The sequence below is a fragment of the Triticum aestivum genome, chromosome 3B (assembly GCF_018294505.1).
Source record: "Triticum aestivum cultivar Chinese Spring chromosome 3B, IWGSC CS RefSeq v2.1, whole genome shotgun sequence".
Lineage (NCBI taxonomy): Eukaryota > Viridiplantae > Streptophyta > Magnoliopsida > Poales > Poaceae > Triticum > Triticum aestivum.
The window spans coordinates 636,105,306-636,118,128 of NC_057801.1; positions in this window are offsets into that span (position 1 = coordinate 636,105,306).

Here is a 12,823-nt window from a genome sequence, read left to right on the forward strand (position 1 = left end):
GTGCTACTTATATAGCAAAGGCATTGGTCCCAGTTTGTGGCACCAACCGGGACCAATGCCCCCCTTTAGTCCCAGTTGGTGCCTCCAACCGGGACCAAAGGCCTCTTTTCAGCAGCCCAAAGGGCGGGAAGCAGAGGCCTTTAGTCCTGGTTGGAGGCACCAACCGGGACTAAAGGGGGGGGGCATTGGTACCGGTTGGTGCCACGAACCGGTACCAATGCATCTCTTTAGTTCCGGTTGGTGCCACTAACCGGGACTAAAGGCCCTGTGATGCACGCGTCGCGGCATGAAAGTTTAGTCCCACCTCGCTAGCTGAGAGAGCTCGAGAGTGGTCTATAAGCCCCAGTCCCGCTGCCCTCTCGAGCTCCTCTCAAAAGCAGGCTTACGGGCCTAAACTCACTATATGTGCCTGTGGTCCTATTGGGCCTGTTGCGGGCCTGAATCCTGGCCCATTGTTGGGTTTCTAGTCGTATTCAGGCCGTAGTAGCCCTTTAGGTAGCACTTTTTTTATTTTATTTATTTTATTTTATGCTTTGAATTATTTATTTTCTTTTGATTTTTGCTTTTTTTAATTTTTTTCTTTTAGCTCAGATTAATTATAATCTTTCTAATTACTTATTTATTTTCTTTTATGATAAATTTTTTTGCTATTAAAGTTTGTAACAAAATTCTAATTACTTATTTATGTTCTTTTATGATAATTCTTTTTGTTTTTAATGTTTTGAACAGAATTCTAATTACTTATTTATTTTCTTTTATGATAATTCTTTTGCTTTTAATGTTTTGAACAGAATTCTAGTTACTTATTTATTTTCTTTTATGATAATCCTTTTTGCTATTAAAGTTTGTAACAAAATTCTATATAATTTTAGTTTCAATAATACTAGAGGTTTATAAAAGCTTTTTAGTTGATTCCTTCAGTACCAGTTCTAAGGCTGTTACAAAGGCATTTTATTTGGTACATGTTTTAAGGCTGGTGCCCCACGAGCACCTTTTAGTACCGGTTCGTGCCATGAACCGGTAAAAGAGTTTTTTAATTGATTTTTGCAGATGTTTTTTAGTCCCACCTCGCCAAGCAAGAGGCACTCGCAGCGGTTTATAAGCCCCGAGTGCAGAGACGATGCAGAAGAGGCTCAATGCTAACTTGCACGTTGCTTAGCTTTAAGCCTTGAGGAATAGGATAGACTACACAGAGCTATGTGCAGTGCAGTTTATACTATTCCGAAAGGCTTGAAGCTAATTAACGAGCATTGCGCCTCTTTTTATTTTTAAAGACTTATTACAACTCAGAAATAAATAGAAAAAAAATAAATATAGCAGAAAATAAAAAAAACTATATAAAAAATTACTCATAAATAAATAGAAGAAAAAATAGTTGTGATTAACTTTACTAAAAAAATGAGCATAGATGCACTTATAGAGAAAATTAGACCTAAATTCATAATAAATTTCTACTAACTTCAGAGAAATTCAATATGAATTTAGGTCAAATCCCCTGTATAAGGGCATCTATTTTCACTTTGAGAGGAGCTCAACAAGGCAAAGAGGGAGGGGCTTATAAACGGGTGTGAGCGCCCTTCGGTTGGCGAGGTGGGACTAAACTCAGACCGCAATGAGGACCAACCCTTTAGTCCCGGTTCGTGCCACCAACCGGGACTAATGGGCGGCCTTTGGTCCCGGTTCGTCCCACCAACTGGGACCAATGGTGGTGGGCCAGGAGCGAGGCCCATTGGTCCCGGTTCGTTCCACCAACCGGCACCAAAAGGTCCAGACGAACCGGGACCAATGGCCCACGTGGCTCGGCCGCCCCCCGGGGCTCACGAACCGGGTCCAATGCCACCATTGGTCCCGGTTCTGGACTGAACCGGGACTAATGGGCTGGCCCGGCCTGGACCATTGCCCCCTTTTCTACTAGTGGTATATGGTGGGTGTATGGTGCCGGCGAAAGTTGCACGGTACTAGAGAGGCTAGCAATGGTGGAAGGGTGAGAGTGCGTATAATCCATGGGCTCAAAATTAGTCATAAAGAACTCACATACTTATTGCAAAAATCTATTAGTCATCGAAACAAAGCACTACGCGCATGCTCCTAGGGGGATAGATTGGTAGGAAAAGACCATCGCTCGTCCCCGACCACCACTCATAAGGAAGCCAATCAATAAATAAATCATGCTCCGACTTGATCACATAACGGTTCACCATACGTGCATGCTATGGGAATCACAAACTTCAACACAAGTATTTCTCAAATTCACAATTACTCACTAGCATGACTCTAATACCACCATCCTCATATCTCAAAACAATTATAAGGAATCAAACTTCTCATAGTATTCAATGCACTTTATATGAAAGTTTTTATTATATCCCTCTTGGATGCCCATCATATTAGGACTAAATTCATAACCAAAGCAAATTACCATGCTGTTTAAGACTCTCAAAATAATATAAGTTAAGCATGAGAGTTCATCAATTTCTATAAAATAAAACCACCACCGTGCTCTAAAAAGATATATGTGAAGCACTAGAGCAAATGACAAACTACTCCAATAGATATAAGTGAAGATGAATGAGTAGTCGAATAATTATGTAACCATGTAAAGACTCTCTAACATTTAAGAATTTCAAATCTTGGGATATTATTCAAACAACAAGCAAAACAAAATAAAATAAAATGACTCTCCAAGCAAAACACATATCATGTGGTGAATAAAAATATAGCTCCAAGTAAAGTTACTCATGAGCGAAGACGAAATAGGGGATGCCATCCGAGGCATCCCCAAGCTTAGGCTCTTGGTTGTCCTTGAATATTACCTTGGGGTGCCTTGGGAATCCCAAAGCTTAGGCTCTTGCCACTCCTTATTCCATAGTCAATCGAGTCTTTACCCAAAACTTGAAAACTTCACAACACAAAACTCAACAGAAAACTCGTAAGCTCCGTTAGTATAAGAAAATAAAATCACCACTTAGGTACTGTTGTGAACTCATTCTAAATTCATATTGGTGTTATATCTACTGTATTCCAACTTCTCCATGGTTCATACCCTCCGATACTACTCATGGATTCATCAAAATAAGCAAACAACACATAGAAAACGGAATATGTCAAAAACATAACAGTCTGTAGTAATCTGGAAACTTTCCATACTTATGTAACTCCAAAAATTCTGAAAAATTAGGACAACATAAACAATTTTTATATCAATCTTGTGTAAAAAATTCAGATCAAAAGCACGTTCCAGTGAATTTTCATATTTCCTGGACTGAGCGTAAAAGTTTCTGTTTTTGCATAAAATCAAGTCAACTATCATCCACACTATCCCAAAGGTTTTACTTGGCACTTTATTGAAAAAGCTATAAAGCAATATTACTATAGTAGAATAATCATGTGGACACACAAAAATAGTAGGGGTAAATGTTGGGTTGTCTCCCAACAAGCGCTTTTCTTTAATGTCTTTTAGCTAGGAATGATGATTTCAATGATGCTCACATGAAAGATAAGAATTGAAATATAATGAGAGCATTATGAAGAATATGACTAGCACATTTAAGTCTAACCCACTTCCTATGCATAGGTATTTTGTGAGCAAACAACTTATGGGAACAAGAATCAACTAGCATAGGAAGGCAAAACAAGCATAACTTCAAAACTTTAAGCACATAGAGAGGAAACTTGATATTATTGCAATTCCTACAAGCATATACTCCTCCCTCATAATAATTTTCAGTAGCATCATGAATGAATTCAACAATATAACCATCACATAAAGCATTATTTTCATGATACATAAGCATGTAATTTTTATTACTCTCCACATAAGCAAATTTCTTCTCATTCGGAATGGTGGAAGTATCTTAAGAAACTCAAATACTATAAATTGTTTCCACATTAAAAGAGTAATATTCAGAAAAAGGGTAATCATAATCATGACAAGTTTTATAAATATAACCATGACTACTTTTTATAACATAAGTGTCATCACAATAATCATCATAAGTAGCAACTTTTTTCTCATCAAGATCAATTGAAACCTCTTCCAAGATAGTGGAATCATTACTAAATAAAGTCATGACCTCTCCAAATCCACTTTCATAATTTGCACAATAAGATTCAACACCCTCCAAAATAGTGGGATCATTACTTCCTAAAGTTGACACTCTTCCAAACCCACTTTCACCAATATAATCATCATATATAGGAGGCATGCTATCATCATAATAAATTTGCATATCAAAACTTGGGAGGCTAAAAAAAATCATATTTCTTAAACATAGCATCCCCAAGCTTGGGACAAACATTAATTGCAGCAAATAAATTCTCAAACATGTCATTCTCATTAAACATAGCATCCCCAAGCTTGGGCCTTTGCATATCATAAGCATAGTCACTCTCATCATTAATAATATGGATATCACCAATAGTATATCAATTATTATCATCGCAATTTTCTAAGTTGATGCCAAAAAGATTCTCAAGATTAAAACAAATATCATTACTTTCCCAATCATAATCATCACAATGAGTAATAGCCATAACAATAGTAGGAGCAACATCATTTGGGAGGGATACCTTTTTACCTTTGCTCCTCAGTCTTTTTTCTTCTTCTTCACATCATGTGTGGGTTTAATCCTCTTTTTGGAGCTCCTTATTAATGAGATTGGTTGAATATAAAGCTCCTCCTTGTTACCTGATCCATCACAAGAAAGAATAGGAGGATATTGGGAAACCTCTTCCCTTTCATTACTATTCTCTTCATCTTCTATTTTTTTCTTGTCTTTATGTAATTGGCAATATAAGGATTTTCAATGCAATTCATCGCACAATACATACAAATTTCCTCTAGATCAAAATCAAGAACTTTCTCAAGGACAAATTCTGGAGTATCCTTAGTTCTATGTTTCATTTCTTCATAACCCAGAAGCAAACTAAGTTCATTATGATGCGCAAGGGAAATCAAGTCATCACAATTTTTGGACACGATTCGATCATGAAACAATTTGCATTGGAGATTTAAATGACCACGTTCATTGCAAAGTTCACAAGGATGGCGAAGAAAATTTAAATTTTCATCACAAACATCTAGCCTCTCTTGCAACCATTTAGTTTCTAAATACTTATGCCTCTTGCAAAATCTATCTTCCCTATTTGGTGTGTACTTGCAAACTCTATGCACTCCACAAAAGTTGACATGCTTATAGGAGACATTTTTATCATGACTAGTGCAATCATCATTACTACTATGGATATTCAAAGAGTTCATACTAACAACATTGCAATCATGTTCATCATTCACATACTTTATGCTAAACATTTTATGGCATGCTTCCTCTAGCAATTGAGCACAATTATCGGAACCCTTATTTTCATGAAAGACATTAAAAAGATGAAGCATATGAGGCAACCTCAATTCCATTTTTTTGTAGTTTTCTTTTATAGACTAAACTAGTGATAAAACAAGAAACTAAAAGATTCAATTGCAAGACCTAAAGATATACCTTCAACCACTCACCTCCCCGGCAACGGCGCCAGAAAAGAGCTTGATGTCTACTGCGCAACCTTCTTTTTGTAGACGTTGTTGGGCCTCCAAGTGCAGAGGTTTGTAGTACAGTAGCAAATTTCCCTCAAGTGGATGACCTAAAGTTTATCAATCCGTGGGAGGCGTAGGATGAAGATGGTCTCTCTCAAACAACCCCGCAACCAAATAACAAAGAGTCTCTTGTGTCCCCAACACATTCAATACAATAGTAAATTGTATAGGTGCACTAGTTCGACGAAGAGATGGTGATACAAGTGCAATATGGATGGTAGATATAAGTTTTTGTAATCGGAAATTATAAAACAGCAAGGTAACTAGTAACAAAAGTGAGCAAAAATGGTATTGCAATGCTTGGAAACAAGGCCTAGGGTTCATACTTTCACTAGTGCAAGTTCTCTCAACAATGATAACACAATTTGATCATATAACAATCCCTCAATGTGCAACAAAGAGTCACTCCAAAGTCACTAGCGGAGAACAAACGAGGAGATTATTGTAGGGTACGAAACCACCTCAAAGTTATTCTTTCCGATCAATCCATTGGGCTATTCCTATAAGTGTCACAAACAACCCTAGAGTTTGTAGTAAAATAACACCTTAAGACACACATAAACCAAAACCCTAATGTCACCTAGATCCTCCAATGTCACCTCAAGTATTCGCGGGTTTGATTATACGATATGCATCACACAATCTCAGATTCATCTATTCAAACCAACACAAAGAACTTCATAGAGTGCCCCAAAGTTTCTACCAGAGAGTCAAGACGAAAACGTGTGCCAACCCCTATGCATAAGTTCACAAGGTCACTGAACCCGCAAGTTGATCACCAAAACATACATCAACTAGATCACGTGAATATCCCATTGTCACCACAGATAAGCACATGCAAGACATACATCAAGTGTTCTCAAATCCTTAAAGACTCAATCCGATAAGATAACTTCAAAGGGAAAACTCAATCCATTACAAGAAGGTAGAGGGGGAGAAAAATCATAAGATCCAACTATAGTAGCAAAGCTCGCGGTACATCAAGATCGTGCCAAATCAAGAAAATGAGAGAGAGAGAGAGATCAAACACATAGCTACTCGTACATACCCTCAGGCCCAAGGGTGAACTACTCCCTCCTCGTCATGGAGAGCACCGGGATGATGAAGATGGCACTGGTGATGGAACCCCCCTTCGCTAGGGTGCCGGAACAGGGTCCCGACTGGTTTTTCATGGTTCTGGAGACTTGCGGAGATAGAACTCCTAATCTTGGTTCTGTTCTGGAAGTTTGGGGATATATAAGAGGTTTTGGCGTCGGGAACAAGTTAGGGGGTCCACGAGGCAGCCGCGAGGTAGGGGGCGCGCCTAGGGGGTAGGGCGCGCCCTCCACCCTAGTGGTGGCCTCAGGACTCTTCTGGTCCATCTCTGATGCTCCGTGGGCTTCTTCTGATCCAAAAATAATCTCTATAAATTTTCAGGTCAATTGGACTCCGTTTGTTTTCCTTCTCTACGATACTCAAAAACAAGGAAAAAACAGAAACTGGCACTGGGCTCTAGGTTAATAGGTTAGTCCCAAAAATCATTTAAAATAGCATATAAATGCATATAAAACACCCAAGATAGATAATACAATAGCATGGAACAATAAAAAATTATAGATATGTTGGAGACATATTAGGGTACACTGGTGATCCAGGAGAGATCACTGGACATCGGTCAAAATTATCCTTAGTTACCTTAAAGTGGACTAAAGAAATGTTTCTCGGTTATGGAGGTGATAAAGAGTTCATCGTAAAGAGTTATGTTGATGCAAGCTTTTGCACTAATCTAGATGACTCTAAGTCTCAGTCTAGATACGTATTGAACGTGGGAGCAATTAGCTAGAGTAGCTACATGCAGAGCATTGTAGACATAGAAATTTGCAAAATACATACAGATCTGAATGTGGCAGACCCGCTGACTAAACTTCTCTCACAAGCAAAACATGATCACACCATAGTACTCTTTGGGTGTTAATCACATGGTGATGTGAACTAGATTATTGACTCTAGTAAACCCTTTGGGTGTTGGTCACATGGAGATGTGAACTATGGGTGTTAATCACATGACGATGTGAACTATTGGTGTTAAATCACATGGCGATGTGAACTAGATTATTGACTCTAGTGCAAGTGGGAGACTGAACTGTGGCTGCAGGTGCTGATATTGTAGCTCTAGTGTCTAGCACTGGCACTGCTGCAGACCTCCGTGCCCTAGGTACTCTCTGGTACGTCCATTTTGCATCATTGTTCTACATTGATATTTATTGCATTATGGGCTGTTATTACATGATATATCACAATACTTATGCCTATTCTCTCTTATTTTACAAGGTTTACATGAAGAGGGAGAATGCCGGCAACTGGGATTCTGGGCTGGAAAAGGAGCAAATATTACAAACCTATTCTGCACAGCTCCAAAAGTCCTGAAACTCCATGAAAGTCATTTTTGGAATTAATAAAAAATACTAGCGAAAGAATCAGCGTTAGGGGGTCCACACCCTGTCCACAAGGGTGGGGGGCGTGCCCCCTGCCTCGTGGGCCCCCTGGCAGCCCTCCGGTGGCCATCTTCTGCTATATGAAGTCTTTTACCCTAAAAAAATCATAAGAAAGCTTACGGGACGAGACTCCACCGCCAGGAGGCGGAACCTTGGCGGAACCAATCTAGGGCTTCGGCGGAGCTGTCTGCCAGGGAAACATCCCTCCGAGAGGGGGAAATCATCATCATCATCATCACCAACGATCCTCTCATCGGGAGGGGGTCAATCTTCATCAACATCTTCACCAGCACCATCTCCTCTCAAACCCTAGTTCATCTCTTGTGTCCAATCTTTGTACCAAAACCTCAGATTGGTACCTGTGCGTTGCTAGTAGTGTTGATTACTCCTTGTAGTTGATGCTAGTTGGTTTATTTGTGGAAGATTATATGTTCAGATCCTTAATGCATATTAATACCCCTCTGATTATGAACATGAATATGATTTGTGAGTAGTTACATTTGTTCCTGAGGACATGGGAGAAGTCTTGCTATAAGTAGTCATGTGAATTTGGTATTCGTTCAATATTTTGATGAGATGTATGTTGTCTCTCCTCTAGTGGTATTATGTGAACGTCGACTACATGACACTTCACCATTGTTTGGGCCTAGAGTAAGGCATTGGGAACTAATAAGTAGATGATGGGTTGTTAGAGTGACAGAAGCTTAAAACCTAGTTTATGCGTTGCTTCGTAAGGGGTGATTTGGATCCATATGTTTCATGCTATGGTTAGGTTTACCTTAATACTTCTTTTGTAGTTGCGGATGCTTGCAATAGGGGTTAATTATAAGTGAGATGCTTGTCCAAGGAAGGGCAGTACCCAAGCACCAGTCCACCCACATACCAAATTATCAAAGTAACGAACGTGAATCATATGAGCGTGATGAAAACTAGCTTGATGATAATTCCCATGTGTCCTCGGGAGCGCTTTTCTCATATAAGAACTTGTCCAGGCTTGACCTTTGCTACAAAAAGGATTGGGCCATATTGCTGCACCTTATTTACTTTCATTGCTTGTTACCCATTACAAATTACCTTATCACAAAACTATCTGTTACCGATAATTTCAGTGCTTGCAGAGAATACCTTACCGAAAACCGCTTGTCATTTCCTTCTGCTCCTTGTTGGGTTCGACACTCTTACTTATCGAAGGACTATGATAGATCCCCTACACTTGTGGGTCATCAAGACTCTTTTCTGGCGCTGTTGCCGGGGAGTGAAGCGCCTTTGGTAAGTGGAACTTGGTAAGGAAAAATTTATATAGTGTGCTGAAATTTACTGTCACTTGTTACTATGGAACATAATCCTTTGAGGGGCTTGTTCGGGGTATCTTCACCCCGACTAGTAGAGCAAAGAGTTGCTCCTCAACCTACTGAACCTACTGAAAATGTTTACTTTGAAATTCCTTCGGGTATGGTAGAGAAACTGTTAGCTAATCCTTTTACAGGAGATGGAACATTACATCCTGACCTACACCTAATCTATATGGATGAAGTTTGTGGATTATTTAAGCTTGCAGGTATGCCCGAGGATGTTATCAAGAAGAAGGTCTTCCCTTTATCTTTGAAGGGAGAGGCATTGACATGGTTTAGGCTATGTGATGATATGGGATCATGGAACTACAACCGACTGAAATTGGAATTTCATCAGAAGTTTTATCCTATGCATCTTGTTCATCGTGATTGTAATTACATATATAAGGAGTCAACGAAGGTAAGGAGTCAGGTATGACACCTAAGTTTGATTGTGTTAAATCTTTTATGGATACCAATGTCTTCCGTGAGTTTAGCACTAAATATGGACTTGACTCTAAGATAGTAGCTTCTTTCTGTGAATCATTTGCTACTCATGTTGACCTTCCTAAGGAGAAGTGGTTTAAATATAATCCTCCCACTGAAGTAAAAGTAGTTGCACCTATTAAAGTTGAAGAAAAGACTATCACTTATAATGATCCTATTATCCCTACTACTTATATTGAGAAACTCCCTTTCCCCTTTAGGATAAAAGATCATGCTAAAGCTTCAACTGTAGTTCATAAGAGTAATACTAAAACACCTACACCACCTGAGAAAATTAAAGTTGAACCTAGTATTGCTATGGTTAAAGATCTCTTGGCTGATAATATTGATGGGCATGTTATTTACTTCTGTGATGAAGCTGCTAGAATTGCTAGACCTGATTCTAAGAATAAACATAAACCCATTGTAGGCATGCATGTTATTTCTGTTAAAATAGGAGATCATTGTTATCATGGCTTATTTGATATGGGTGCTAGTGCTAGTGCAATACCGTATTCCTTGTATACAGAAATTATGCATGATATTGCACCAACTGAGATAGAAGAAATAGATGTCACAATCAAGCTTGCCAATAGAGATACTATTTCACCAGTTGGGATTGTTAGATATGTTGAAGTCTTGTGTGGGAAAGTTAAATATCCCGCTGATTTTCTTGTTCTTGGTTGTCCATAGCTTTTATCCTATTATATTTTGTAGACTCTTATTGAATACTGTTAATGCTAAGATAGATTGTGAAAAGGATATTGTTACGATTGGTTTGGATGATATGTCTCATGAGTTTAATTTTGCTAAATTTCATAGGCAACCCCATGATAAAGAATTGCCTAGTAAGGATGAAATTATTGGTCTTGCTTCTATTGCCGTGCCTCCTAATGATCCTTTAGAACAATATTTGCTAGACCATGAAAATGATATGTTCATGAATGAAAGAAGGGAAATAGATGAAGTATTCTTTAAACATGGACCTATTTTAAAACACAACTTGCCGGTTGAAATTCTAGGGGTCCTCCACCACCCAAGGGTGATCCCGTGTTCGAGCTTAAACCATTATCTGATACTCTTAAATATGCTTATCTTGATGAAAATAAAATATATCCTGTTATTATTAGTGCTAACCTTTCAGAGCAGGAAGAGGAGAGATTATTGAAAACTCTGAAGAAGCACCGTGCTGCTATTGGATATACTCTTGATGATCTTAAGGGCATTAGTCCCACTCTATGTCAACACAAAATAAAATTGGAGGAAGACGCCAAACCAGTTATTGATCACAAACGACGATTAAATCCTAATATGAAGGAAGTGGTAAGAAAGGAAATACTAAAGCTCCTAGAGGCAGGTATAATTTATCCCGTTGCTGATAGCCAGTGGGTAAGTCCTGTCCATTGTGTCCCTAAGAAGGGAGGTATTACTGTGGTTCCTAATGATAAAGATGAATTGATCCCACAAAGAATTGTTACATGTTATATGATGGTAATTGATTTCCACAAATTAAATAAAGCTACTAAAAAGGATCATTACCCTTTACCTTTTATTGATCAAATGCTAGAAAGATTATCCAAACATACACATTTTTGCTTTCTAGATGGTTACTCTGGTTTCTCTCAAATACCTGTGTCAGCAGAGGATCAAGAAAAGACCACTTTCACTTGCCCTTTTGGTACTTTTTCCAATAGAAGTATGCCTTTTGGTTTATGTAATGCACCTGCTACCTTTCAAAAATGCATGATGGCTATATTCTCTGACTTCTGTGAAAAGATTTGTGAAGTTTTCATGGATGATTTCTCCGTTTATGGATCTTCTTTTGATGATTGCTTAAGCAACCTTGATCGAGTTTTGCAGAGATGCGAAGACACTAGTCTTGTCATGAATTGGGAGAAGTGCCACTTTATGGTTAATGAATGCATTGTCTTGGAGCACAAAATTTATGAAAGAGGTATTGAAGTTGATAAAGCTAAAGTTGATGCTATTGAAAAGATGTCGTGTCCCAAGGACATTAAAGGTATAATAAGTTTCCTTGGTCATGCCAGTTTTTATAGGAGGTTCATTAAAGACTTCTCTAAATTTTCTAGGCCTCTGACCAATTTATTACAAAAAGATATTCCTTTTGTCTTCGATGATGATTGTGTATAAGCATTTGAAATACTTAAGAAAGCTTTGATTTCTGCACCTATTGTCTAGCCACCTGATTGGAATTTACCCTTTGAAATTATATTTGATGCTAGTGATTATGCTGTAGGTGCTGTTCTAGGACAAAGAGTTGATAAGAAACTAAATGTTATTCAATATGCTAGTAAAACTCTAGACAATGCTCAGAGAAATTATGCTACTACTGAAAAAGAATTTCTAGCAGTTGTATTTGCTTGTGATAAGTTTAGACCTTATATTGTTGATTCTAAAGTAACTATTCACACTGATCATGCTGCTATTAAATATCTTATGGAAAAGAAAGATGCTAAACCTAGACTTATTAGACGGGTTCTCTTGCTACAAGAATTTGATTTACATATTATTGATAGAAAGGGAGCTGAGAACCCCATTGCAGACAATTTGTCTAGATTAGAGAATGTTCTTGATGACCCACTACCTATTGATGATAGCTTTCCTAATGAACAATTAGCTGTCATAAATGCTTCTTGTACTGCTCCATGGTATGCTGATTATGATAATTACATTGTTGCTAAATTCATACCACCTAGTTTTACATACCAGCAAAAGAAAAAGTTTTTCTATGATTTAAGACATTACTTCTGGGATGACCCACACCTTTATAAAGAAGGAGTAGATGGTGTTATTAGACGTTGTGTACCCAAGAATGAACAGGAACAGATCCTATGCAAGTGTCACTCCGAGGCATATGGAGGACACCATGTTGGAGATAGAACTGAACATAAGGTATTGCAATCTGGTTTTTATTGGCCTACTCT